This window comes from Gigantopelta aegis, chromosome 5 (assembly GCF_016097555.1).
Source record: "Gigantopelta aegis isolate Gae_Host chromosome 5, Gae_host_genome, whole genome shotgun sequence".
Classification (NCBI taxonomy): Eukaryota; Metazoa; Mollusca; class Gastropoda; order Neomphalida; family Peltospiridae; genus Gigantopelta; species Gigantopelta aegis.
The window spans coordinates 38817578-38830217 of NC_054703.1; positions in this window are offsets into that span (position 1 = coordinate 38817578).

Below are 12640 nucleotides of genomic sequence, written 5' to 3' on the forward strand. Positions count from 1 at the left end.
GAGCCCCGCATTTTGTTCTGGAGCAGTAAAACCGTCTATTACAGTTCTTCGTGCCGCACGTGCAAATGCTGTTTGAGGTAGGTTTGCCAGTGTGTGTTAGGGCTGTACTGGTATTGGAATATATTAAAACTCAGAGACGTAGTTTATATTTCTCGAGATGGGAATAGTATTAGTCCGGGAGCCCAGAGAGGTTTAATTAGCATTGCGAGTACAAAAGGTCTGAGGCCTGGAATATGTAGGTGTGGGCTGTGGGACCCCCAAACGGCCATTCTTAAGTGTCATCTCCTGTACCAATCCGAGGGGCCGCCCCTCAAAATACCCCAAATTTTAAGTTTAATTAGCATGGTTGAGTACACCAATCAAACCTACACCAAAATGTTCTCTGTTGATGTACTAATTAAGATCCACCATTCTTAAGTGTCAGCTCCTGTACTTAGTCCACTTAAGAACGCCACTAATTAGCACTAATTAGAAGTTTAATTAGCATGGTTGAGTACATCAACGAAACTGATGCCAACATATTCTTTAGGGTACCCTGACTAAGGATCAGTGATTATAATGTGTCAAAACCTGTACTGAATCCACTTAAGAACGGGTGAAAGGTCAAAATCCATCCAATTTCAGGTTTAATTAGCACGATCGAGTACATCAACGAAACTAACGGTAAATTTGTTTATGTTGATGTACAAATTAAGATCCTCCACCATTCTTAAGTGTCAACGTACCTATCGTATGATGAAATATTGGTTCAAACTGATCAAAACTGATAATTGTATAATGAGTACAATGTATAGTGAGATGAAATCTAGCTGCGTCTATAAAAATAACTGGGTATTTTTTATTAAGAAAACATTTCAAGAGTTGGGGCTTGGTTATATTTGGGACAATCAGGATCATCTGGTAGAAAGTACGATGTATTATTTATCACTAATTAAACAAAGGATTTTTGACCAAGCATTGCAGAATCTTTACCATCAGCTAAATACATCTGTGAAATGCGGCAATTTGTATAGATATTTGGTCGAAGACTTAAAAACTCAACAATACTTGGTCAAACCTATACCTGATATTTATAAAACATGTATTACGAAATTAAGGCTATCTTCACATATTTTGGCAATAGAAACTGGTAGATATAAGAAAATAAGTCGTCCCAATAGAGTATGCATTTATTGTAATAGCGGAGATGTAGAAGATGAATATCATTTTGTATTAATATGTACATTGTACAGAGATTTAAGAGAAAATTATATAAAGAAATACTACTGGAATAGGCCATCTATGCTAAAGTTTATCCGTTGCTGACCAGTAAAAACAAAAATATATTGTGTAAATTGGGAAAATATATATTTAAAGCATTTAAAATTCGAACTTCCTTAGTCTAAATATACTGGAATTATCAAGATGTATAATATGTTGCATTAGAATGTCAATTTGTATATAATACTCTACCTATAAAACTATAATTTACATTCTCCTTATTGAGAATATATATGTACATGTGTGTGTGTGTGTGTGTGTTTTTTTTATTTATTATCCTAATTGTATGTACATGTGATATTGTATGTTTACTAGTATTGTTGTTTGTTCATACCAATAAGCCGCTATGCTTACGGTGAATAAAGAATTGAATTGAACTCCTGTACTTAATCCACTTAAGACTGCCACTAATTAGCGCTAATTAGAAGATTAATTAGCATGACTGAGTACATCAACGAAACTGATGCCAAAATATTCCTTAGGGTACCCCCACTAAGGATCAATGATTTTTAAATATCAACCCCTGTACTGAATTCACTTAAGGTCAAAGGTAACAATTTGCCCAATATAAGGTTTATTAGCATTCACGAGTACATCAAAACATTAATATGTTCTCTGTTGGTATGGTAAACAAGATCCGTCATTCTTAATGTCAACTCCTGTAGTTAGTCCACTTTAAATGCAATGAGCGTGAAATGAAAATGTATGATTAATATAACTAAATAGTTTTCTATTTGATTGTAATATTATATGAATATGATAATAATATTATGACTATTTCCACATTTGAACAATGAACGATTACATGTACTTGATCTTCTCATTGCCTTTAATTCTCAGTGTGAGTGTTATAGCAGTGCTACTTTTTGTATGAACTGTTGTAATAGTTATACGTACTTGTTCCATTGTTTTCACCAGTGTCTAGTGAAATTCTGAGTGTACTATTAGTTGAACAGTGAAAAGCCTGGTATACCAAACTTAAGATACAAGCTAGTTCACAGGGTCCATAGGTGATGGTTCTGGGCGATGTAATGACCACTCATTTGAATAATCAATTTTGGAGAATTCTGTCCAAGCTGCAAGCCACACATTATACTTTCGATTCTGTGCCAAAACACATGAAATAAAAATGGGATTTCTCCAAAACCACAGTATGAATAAAGAATGTGAGTATATGATTATATTAAATGCAGTCGAACTCCGCGACTAGGTCAAAACGAAAAGTGTGTCCCTAAATCTAAACTAAGTTATTGATGTGATATTTTTCTGATTAGGCACCAGACAGAAATAAAATTATTGATCAAAACAGAACTTAAGTTCCAGTCTGGTTCCATTTCATTGCCTGCCTAAACAACTTTCACCTTCCTTAATCCTCATCCTCAAAAAGGACTACCTTATCATCAGATGATACTGTCATGTTGCTCCCATCATCAACGATCCCGTTTTCATCTGGAATGAGGGTTTCTGACAGTTGTATCAGTGAGATCGGCATTCACCCACATTTGTGAAACAAAGGATGCATGTTTGATATGAATGGTTAGCTCTGCTTCACATGGTGGAATGGCACTTGCAATTATGGCCTTCAGCTTCTCCAACGGATTTTTTGTCGTTGACTTTGGTCCATAACCCTTTTCAAATATCTTGTATTGAAAGGCATTGAGTGTTGTCGTGCTTGTATCCTTTGTTCCATAGATGCTAGCGGTAAATGTTTGCAGGGTATTTTGTATGATATGACTGAGTTCTGCATCAATCGCCATATCTTCTAATGCTTTTTGTACCTCGGTATTCTTTTCCAGCTTAGCAGCTTTGTTCAACTTTCCCTTGCGAACAAATGATCCAGTGTAGTCACTACCGGTGAATGCATGGAATCCTGGTAGTGCTGCACATATCTGAGGGCCAAGTATCTGATAAATAGTGATTATATTGGTATATCTGTGGTTATTTTTGGCAGCTGTACCAAGATCAATCCACAGTGGCGACTCAAACTTTCTGCAGTCATACAGCATGATGACTGCTATGTCAGTATCTCCTTTTACCCCAGTCTTGTGAGTGTCACCAACTGCTTTTGCATGAAGGGATATCTTGGTATCCGCCTCCTTGTGGTTATGTCTAAGGTCATCAACCACTTCCCACTTGAGAACTCCATCTACAACTTTGCCAGGAACTGTGGTAGTTGGGTTTTGAATGATCTTGATTTCAAGGCATCACTATTGACCTGTGGTCTCCTTTGTTCAGGTCCAGTTATCAAAAACTCCCTGTTATCTGCTCAACATAAGCACAGGCAAGGCTGCCAGTGACAAGATTCGGGAAAGTCTGCTCAGCTTTCCAAAAAATGGACAGTCACACCACCGAGAATTCCTACAGTCCTGCATTAGTGATCTCAACAGATTTCAAGAGAAGATAAAGTCCTTTACAAATGATTGTGTGAAGAATCAAAGAGCTAAATACCACAGAATAGCTGAACTTAAGAGTACAAGCTATCTTATGGTTCACCTGGTGTTACTAGCAACCAAACAGAATCTTGACTTGCCATTCATATTTGAATATTCATTCACACTTGTACCATTGTCAATGTGCAGCACAGATGGAAAAATGGTAAAAACCGAAAAAAGCGCTCCCTTCCATTTATTGGAATCAGAGGTGAAAGACGGAAAAGGCCACCCCGAATTCACACGTGTATGCATTGTAGACGGCCAATTTCTCCTTCATACATTACCTCACTGTCTACTTACAGAGGACTTGCAAGAAACATTCTGATTCAAACAATGGCATTGTCTATCATTCAAATTCACCTCGTCTTTGACAACTACCCATAGCCATCTTTGAAAGATATGGAGTGAGGCAGAAGAGGAGCAGATAACAGATAGTTTTTGATCATCAAAACCCAACTTTTACCATTCCTGGCAAGGGAGTGGCAGGACCAGCAATATGCACAGATAATTGGAAGCCGGCAGCTCTACCTTGATATTCCAGAGGAATGCCATCATTTCAAAGTTGTAGATGGAGTTCTCAAGTGTGATGTGGTCGATGACCTTAGAAATAATCACGAGGAGGCGGATACCAAGATATGCCTTCATGCAAAAAACAGTTGATGACACTCATAAGACTGGGGTAAAAGGAGACATGGTCATCCGTCCGTCAGGTACTGACAAAGCAGTCATCATGTTGTATCACTGCAGAAAGTTTGAGTTTGATTCTTGGCCCTCAGATATGTGCAGCACTACCAGGATTCCATGCATTCACCGGTAGTGACTACACTGGATCATTTGTTTGCAAGTTAAAGTTGAGACCATTTGCTAATCTGGAAAATAATACAAAGGTACAAAAAGCATTTGAAGATATGGCGATTGAAGCAGTCATATCACACAACACTCAATACCTTTCAATACAAAATATTTGAAAAAGGTTATGGACCAAAGTCAACAACAAAGAATCCGTTGGAGAAGCTGAAGGGCATAAATGCTAGTACCATTCCACCATGTGAGGCAGAGCTAAACATTCATATGAAACATGCATCCTTTGTTGCACAAATGTGGGTGAATACCGATCTCACTGATATCCAACAACATCCAACTGCATCAAATGGTTGGGATTTTTACATTGGATATTATCAACCAATATTCCATGAAGAAATACAACTGCCAGAAACCCTCATCCAGATGAAAACGGGATCGTTGGTGATGAGAACATTGAAGAAGAAGAAGACATGACAGTATCATCTGAAGATGAGGCAGTCCTTTCTGAGGATGAAGATTAAGGAAGGTGAACGTTGTTTAGGCAGGCAATGAAATGGAACCAGACTGGAACTCAAGTTCTGTTTTGATCAATAATTTTCTTTCTGTCTGGTGACTAATAAAAAAATTAACCTTGAGTTGAATTTTGATCACATTAATAACTTAGTTTAGATTTAGGGACGCACTTTTTGTTTTGATCTAGTCCTGGAGTTCGACTGCATTTATAGTAATCACATACTCACATTCTTTATTCATACTGTAGTTTTGAAAAAATCCCATTTTTATGTCATGTGTTATGGCATGGAATCGAAAGTATATCGTGTGGCTTGCAGCTTGGACAGAATTCACCAAAATTTATTATTCAAACGAGTGGCCATTATATCGCCCAGAACCATCACCTATGGACCCTGTGAACTAGCTTGTATCTTAAGTTTGGTATACCCTACATTTTCATTGTTAACTAATACTACATTCAGAATTTCACCAGACACTGGTGAAAACAATGGATCAGCGTATGTATAACTATTACAACAGTTACTCTCGTTCATGCAAAAAGTATCACTGCTATAACACTCACATTGAGAATTAAAGGCAATGAGTAGATCAAGTAATTGTAATATTTCATTGTTCAAATGTGGAAATAGTCATATCATCATATTCATATAATATTACAATCAAATAGAAATTTAGTTATATTAATCATACATTTTCATTTCACACTCATTGCATTTAAAGTGGACTATCTACAGGAGTTGACATTAAGAATTGTGGGTCTTGTTTATCATACCAACAGAGAACATATTAATGTTTTGATGTACTCGTGAATCTTAATAAACCTAATATTGGGCACATTGTTACCTTTGACCTTAAGTGAATTCAGTACAGGGGTTGATATTTAAAAATCATTGATCCTTAGTGGGGGTACCCTAAGGAATATTTTGGCATCAGTTTCGTTGAGGTACTCAGTCATGCTAATTTATCTTCTAATTAGTGCTAATTAGTGGCAGTCTTAAGTGGATTAAATACAGGAGTTGACACTTAAGAATGGTGGAGGATCTTAATTTGTACATCAACAGAGAAGATTTTAACGTTAGTTTCGTTGATGTACTCGATCGTGCTAATTAAACCTGAAATTGGATGGATTTTGACCTTTGACCCGTTCTTAAGTGGATTCATTACAGGTTTGGCATCAGTTTCATTGATGTACTCAACCATGCTAATTAAACTTCTAATTAGTGCTAATTAGGGGCGTACTTAAGTGGACTAAGTACAGGAGCTGACACTTAAGTATGGTGGATCTTAATTAGTACATCAACAGAGAACATTTTGGTGTAGGTTTGATTGGTGTACTCAGCCATGCTAATTAAACTTAAAAGTTGGGGTATTTTGAGGGGCGGCCCCTCGGATTGGTACAGGAGATGACACTTAAGAATGGCCGTTTGGGGTTCCCACAGCCCACACCTACATATTCCAGGCCTCAGACCTTTTGTACTCGCAATGCTAATTAAACCTGTCTGGGCTCCCGGTTTATATGGAGAATTAAGTACTGAAATGCTATTTCCTAGAACACTTTTATATTTAGATCGTCTAAAAAACTTTTTTTTTTTTATAATATGTAGAACTAGAAATAATATTTAATGATTATTTTTTTAAGTTTGGGGAATTTACTGGATAGGGGGTAATTGACACACCTACCACACTAACTACAGCTCCGCGCATTGCATGGTTGTAACAGATGTATCGTGCTGTAAATATCTCAAGGGAACTATTGTGAATAATTGCGCATGTGTAATTAGATGGCTCTTTCTATTGGTTGAAATGTTACGAAAACATATTTTGAACTTTGGTATACGCAAATGATGTAAGCCAGCAAACTAATTTTTGTAGATGGCCTGTTCTATTGGTTGCAATATTACGAAAACTTTGTTTGAACTTTGTTATATGTAAAGGATATGTGTCACCAAGGAAAACTATGTTTGTCTTATTTTGTAACGGTGAATTGTGAAAGACAGTCGTGGGCATGAACATTAGCCAGCGAGAAAAAAAAAAAAGACTTTCAAGACCAGAATGGAGATGTTTTTATTTAGTTAAATGGACTTCATTTTCTGTGCATTTTAATTTGGACAATCAGAAGATTTTAAATTAAAACTGCATGAGGAGAAATGTTTTTGTAGACAGTAAGTGTTACGCTACTGATACAGGTGTAGTTACATGGAAAGTGTACGTGTATCGTTAGGAAAGGTGTAGGTTACCGGTGAATACACCTACACTTTTAACAAAATAAACCATGTCAACGAGACCAGAAGTGGGGTATAGGTAAACCTTGTACACCTAATACTGATATTGGATATGAATACTATTATTTATTCAACTGTATGTTGTTGTTTTGTTAGGGTTTTTTTTGTTTTGTTTTTTATCCCACTGCCCCCTTTCCTTCCTCTCCATTTCATTTCTTCCCGATCTGGCAACTCCTATCTTTCAACTTCTTTCGCTGTCCACCTCCACATCCCAGTCCGTGTATCTCCAACCGCGACATGTGCTTGTCTCTTGTGGCTATCTGTGCCACACACCTGCCATTCCCCATCAGCTTTTAGCTGTGGGCTTTATGATCACTTCGTGGAGTGTTCAGTAGTTACGTTTGGCATTGTTAAGAGGCACTAGTAACCACCTACTATACACCCCTATTACCGGCGGTCGTTAGTTAGTGCCGTGGTTCAGACCAGCTTTATTGGCGGCAGAGGACGAGGATGCCAGGTGGGTGCAGGAAATACACAGAGACTGCACCCGTAGAGGAAGTTGAGACAGGTAAGCGATGGTGTGGACAACTCAGAAGACAGAGTCGGAGGAAACTGACAGAAAGGGTCGAAACAGATCGAAATCGTGGGAGAAATTGGAAAGGTTTTTTTTATATTAAGATAATGAGAATGATAGTAGAAGGTAATAGATGAGAAAGATGAATGAATATGTGAGCCAGCTTTGACGGGATTTGAACCACTGTCGTCAGCTTGATTGTCCAGCAGCTTATCCATTAGACCACGGAAATCGAAATATTGAAAATTGAAGGAATATATATATATATATATATATATATATATAGAGAGAGAGAGAGAGAGAGAGAGAGAGAGAGAGAGAGAGAGAGAGAGAGAGAGAGAGAGAGAGAGAGAGAGAGAGAGAGAGAGAGAGAGAGAGAGAGAGAGAGAGAGAGAGAGAGAGAGAGAGATACATACATACATACAGACAGACATACATACATACATACATACATACATACATATGCATATGGTTGAGTTAAAGAACTTCCTTTTTATGGAAGCTTCCATAGCTCAGAGCGTATCGTGGTTAGTCTACGCGATTTTATACCATTTCTGACTTTTATACATCGATAAATTCCTAAAAAATTTGAAACAATTCTTATATATACTGAACAGCAAAAGAAACGCAAGTTACAATAAGAATACGAATGGTATTTATTTTTAGAGAGCTAATGAAAGATATTTATTGAAGGCAAAAGTGTTTAACTTTATGGAATGTTAATAGGCATCAGTCATAAATGATAACAAGGGCAGACAACCCAGACAGAGTAATCAATATTCAATATCGTGTATGTCCACCATTTGCATTCACAACTGCGACACACCTTCTGTACATGGAATGGATCAGACGGTTGATAAAGGTCATGGGGATAAGTGGAAGGGTCTGAAGTATGATTGCCTGAAGCTGAGCTGCATTTCTTGGTCTTGGACGAACTTGATCAATTCTTCTTTTCAGCTCCTCCCAGGGCTGGCCAAGGCAAAATTCTGATGTTATGCTGCTGTAAGAAGTGAACCGTAGCCCGAGCTGTGTGTGGTCTGGCGTTATCATGCTGGAACGTGTATTGCGAATGACGAGCACAAAAAGGCATTATATGGGGTCTGAGGGCCTGGTCGATGTAACGCTGAGCTGTAATACCATTACCCCATCCCGGACCAATATTCTGGAAGACAACTGGGCCAAGTCTTTGATTCAGGCCAATTGCAGCCCATATCATAATATTCGGACCACTCCACGGATCTCTTTCCATTACACACTGATCATCATAACGATGTCCACGTCTGCGCCATATTCGAACTCTTCCAACAGCATGGGATATGCAAACCCGACTTTCATCTGTAAAGATCACATGTCTCCACTGCTGATAACGCCAATTCCGGTGGAATGTGGCCCACTGTAAACGGTTTTGTCGGTGCTGCTGAGTCAAACTGGGATGGCGGGCAGGACGACGACAACTGAGAGTGTTTATACGGAGTCTACGTCTAACTGTGTCACCACTGATGGGTCGGTTGTGGACTCCAATTGTCTGTCGAGCTGTTTAATTAGCTGTCAGGAATGGATTGTGAAGATGTAAGCGATGAATATGTCTGTCCTGTCGTTGGGTGGTGACGCGAGAACGGCCACTTCCTGGAAGATCAGCAGTACTGTTGGTGGTGACAAAACGATCTTGCAGATGATAAATGGTTGTGATGTCAACTTTAAAAGTATTGGCAACATTACTAACGCTGTCACCTGCCTGTAGGCGTCCGATTGCTTGTTCCCGCTGTTGTGAGGTAAGTCTTGGCATATTCGTACGACATAAATATTGGTCAATAAATTTTTAAAAATTGGGTATTTTTATACCCTATAATGTCATGAACAAAGCATGCTTTTTGATTTTCAGGAGGATCTCTTACTTGACAATCCCATGACATTTTCCTATGGTATGTTTTGATGACATGCTTCAACCGTAAATGAAAACTGTTACAAGGGACGATTTGTTTCAAAATACACCCATTACATTACATGCAGGTGAAAAATCTAACAATCAATTAATTTTTAGCCTCTTTAAAAAAATTGCGTTTCTATTGTTGTTGAGTATATATATATATATATATATATATATATATATATATATATATATATATATATATATATATATATATATACCTTGAATTTTAAGGTGCGCAGGTGCGGTCGCACTCATACAGCTAGCTAATAGATGGATATATTTATTTCCACTGTTTACATTTAGCTGATAGGAAGGTCCTTTTATTAAAACAATAAAAATTAAAAACATGGCAGAGACTTCTATGCAGTCGTTAAACTGGTATGTCTCTGTGTTGAGCAAATCGAGAAATACTGGTTTAATATACAATTTTGTAGACGTATCAGTTAAAATCCAATCGGAGCTAAACTGCCTATTTTATTTATTTGGAGAGTGGTTTTTCACTCGCCTTAACATATTGAGATGTGCGATTTTCCACTCGCCTATATTTAATAAAAACCAAGGACTCGGTATTAGAGCTTTACTGCAATTCATCCATGCAGACCTTGATATTCCGACATGTACAGTAACGACGGACGACGACATTCTCAAGGATGTGCTTCTTAAAAGAAACCTGGATGCAGAGAATAACGACGAGATGGTAGGCGGCAGTGAACAGGATATCAAAGAACCGAGTGGGACTGATTATTTTGAAGCGTGCAATATACTTCGAGGAACAGTGAATTCGTGTTGGATCAGATAGGTTTTGTGCATAACGAACTTGTCAAAGATGACTTTAAAAACCGTTGTGCCAAACCAGCTGTGATCACTGACTTTTTAAATAAATAACTATTATCATTGTATTACCACTTCGCGAACAATGACAATCATGTTCCCGTTTTATATATTATCTATTATACACAGAGAAACAGGTTAAGCACCCCTAGATATAATTAGTACTGAAATAGCCCCATTCGTAAAAACTGCAAATTACGTGACGATTATGTAAAGAATGGTGTTCCATCGGAATAATAGGAGAGTACAATGACAACTGTGACTTCCCACAAACAGAACGACATGCACGTGCATCATGCAACCCATTCTTTGCTCAGCATGCAGTATCAATACACTGCAATTGTTAATATTTAACGTCACTGTCTTGCATTGTTGAAGTCTAATCGTTGAATATGTCACATCGACGGTTATAAGAGGTCCAAAGATGGCGTATTATTGGTATGCATGCGACCGGCATGACCTTCAAAAGTATAGGACGTCAACTGGGGTATCATTACACCGCAATCAGCCGACTGATACGAAAACACGGGCATACCAATGCTGTAAAGGATCTCCCACGTTCAGGGAGACTGCGCATGACGTCACAGGGCCCTGCTTCGGCTCGTATGTCGTCAACCCTTTGCTACGTCTCCTTTTCTGAAGAGTCAGTGGTTACCCAATAGACGGATGTCAGCCAGAACAGTGAGAAATCGTCTGAAATTTGCGGGATTGAAGGCCAGAAGGGTCATCAAGCAACCCTTTCTTGCTGATCATCATGAGAGACTCTGTTTAACGTGGTGTTTGGCCCTGAGAGGTTGAAATCTGAGGTCCTGACGAAGGGTCCAATGGTCCGACGAAAGCCGGTTCCTGCTCCATGTCACAGATGGCCGATTGACAGAAATGCTGCCTACACACCCAGGAACATACGACTTACGGCCCCGTATGGTGGAGGTTCAGTAATGGTTTGGCGTTGTCTGTCACATGCTTGTAAGCTGGATCTTGTCACCATCCAAGGCAACCTCAATGGTGATCGGTACATTCGTAACGCCCTGCAACCAGTTGGTGTGCCGCATTTTGACAACCATCCACTCGCCACCGGACCTCTGTACATGGATGACAACGTTAGGCCACATCGTTCCCGAGCAGTAACAGCTTTACTCCAAACTGAAGCTGTGACGACCCTGCCCTGGCCAGCCATGAGTCCTGACCTAAACCCGCTAGAGCATGTTTGGGACATCTTGGGGCGTCGAGTACAGGCACTGACCCAAACTGTACAGACTCTGGCACAATTAGAGGCAGCTCTTCATCGAGAATGGCAGCAGTTTCCCATGCAGCAGATCAGACGACTTACTGGAGGGATGAGACGAATGGTGGAAGCTGTCATCCGGGCATGTGGCAAGTTTACCCGCTATTGATGATTTGTGTCATGAATATTATCTGTGAACTTCAAATGACATGTTTCATCATCAATCATGATGTTGACTTGTGTTTCTGATTCTGCACCTCCATACTTATTGTGCCTCGGTTTTTGGCTCAAATACAGCATATTGGAATTCTTCTCATAATCATGATTAAAAATTCAAAACTGTATACACTTGTTATGTTTTCGTACTGTCAAAGAGGTATTCTTGCAAAACACATTTGTTTTTCCGAGGTTATGTTATCGGGCTTTCAACGACAAACCTCGTAAGACAAGTCTTTGTGAAAAATACAGGGGGTGCTTAACTTGTTTCTTTGTGTATAATTTTGTCAATCATATTTCGTATGATATTCCATATTTTTTCAACGTTGTCAATATGTTGCAAAATATTCTACAGCAGCATATTAAGAACGAAGTTTTAAAGTAATAAATATTTATAAATACAGACTATCAGTGTGTTTGTTTTTCTGGGTTTTTTTAACTGTGATAAATAATTGTTACAAATATATGTCATCCAACATTTGACAGCGACTTCGTTACTCATGAGTCAGTCGGACTATCTCGCCCAAACCAGTTTTGCGGAAATATGTGATGTTGTCCGATTGATTTTTGTGTTAAAGAAACACCAGAAAAAAAAACTTCTTGTTCTTAGGGGTTTTTTTTAATATATACTTG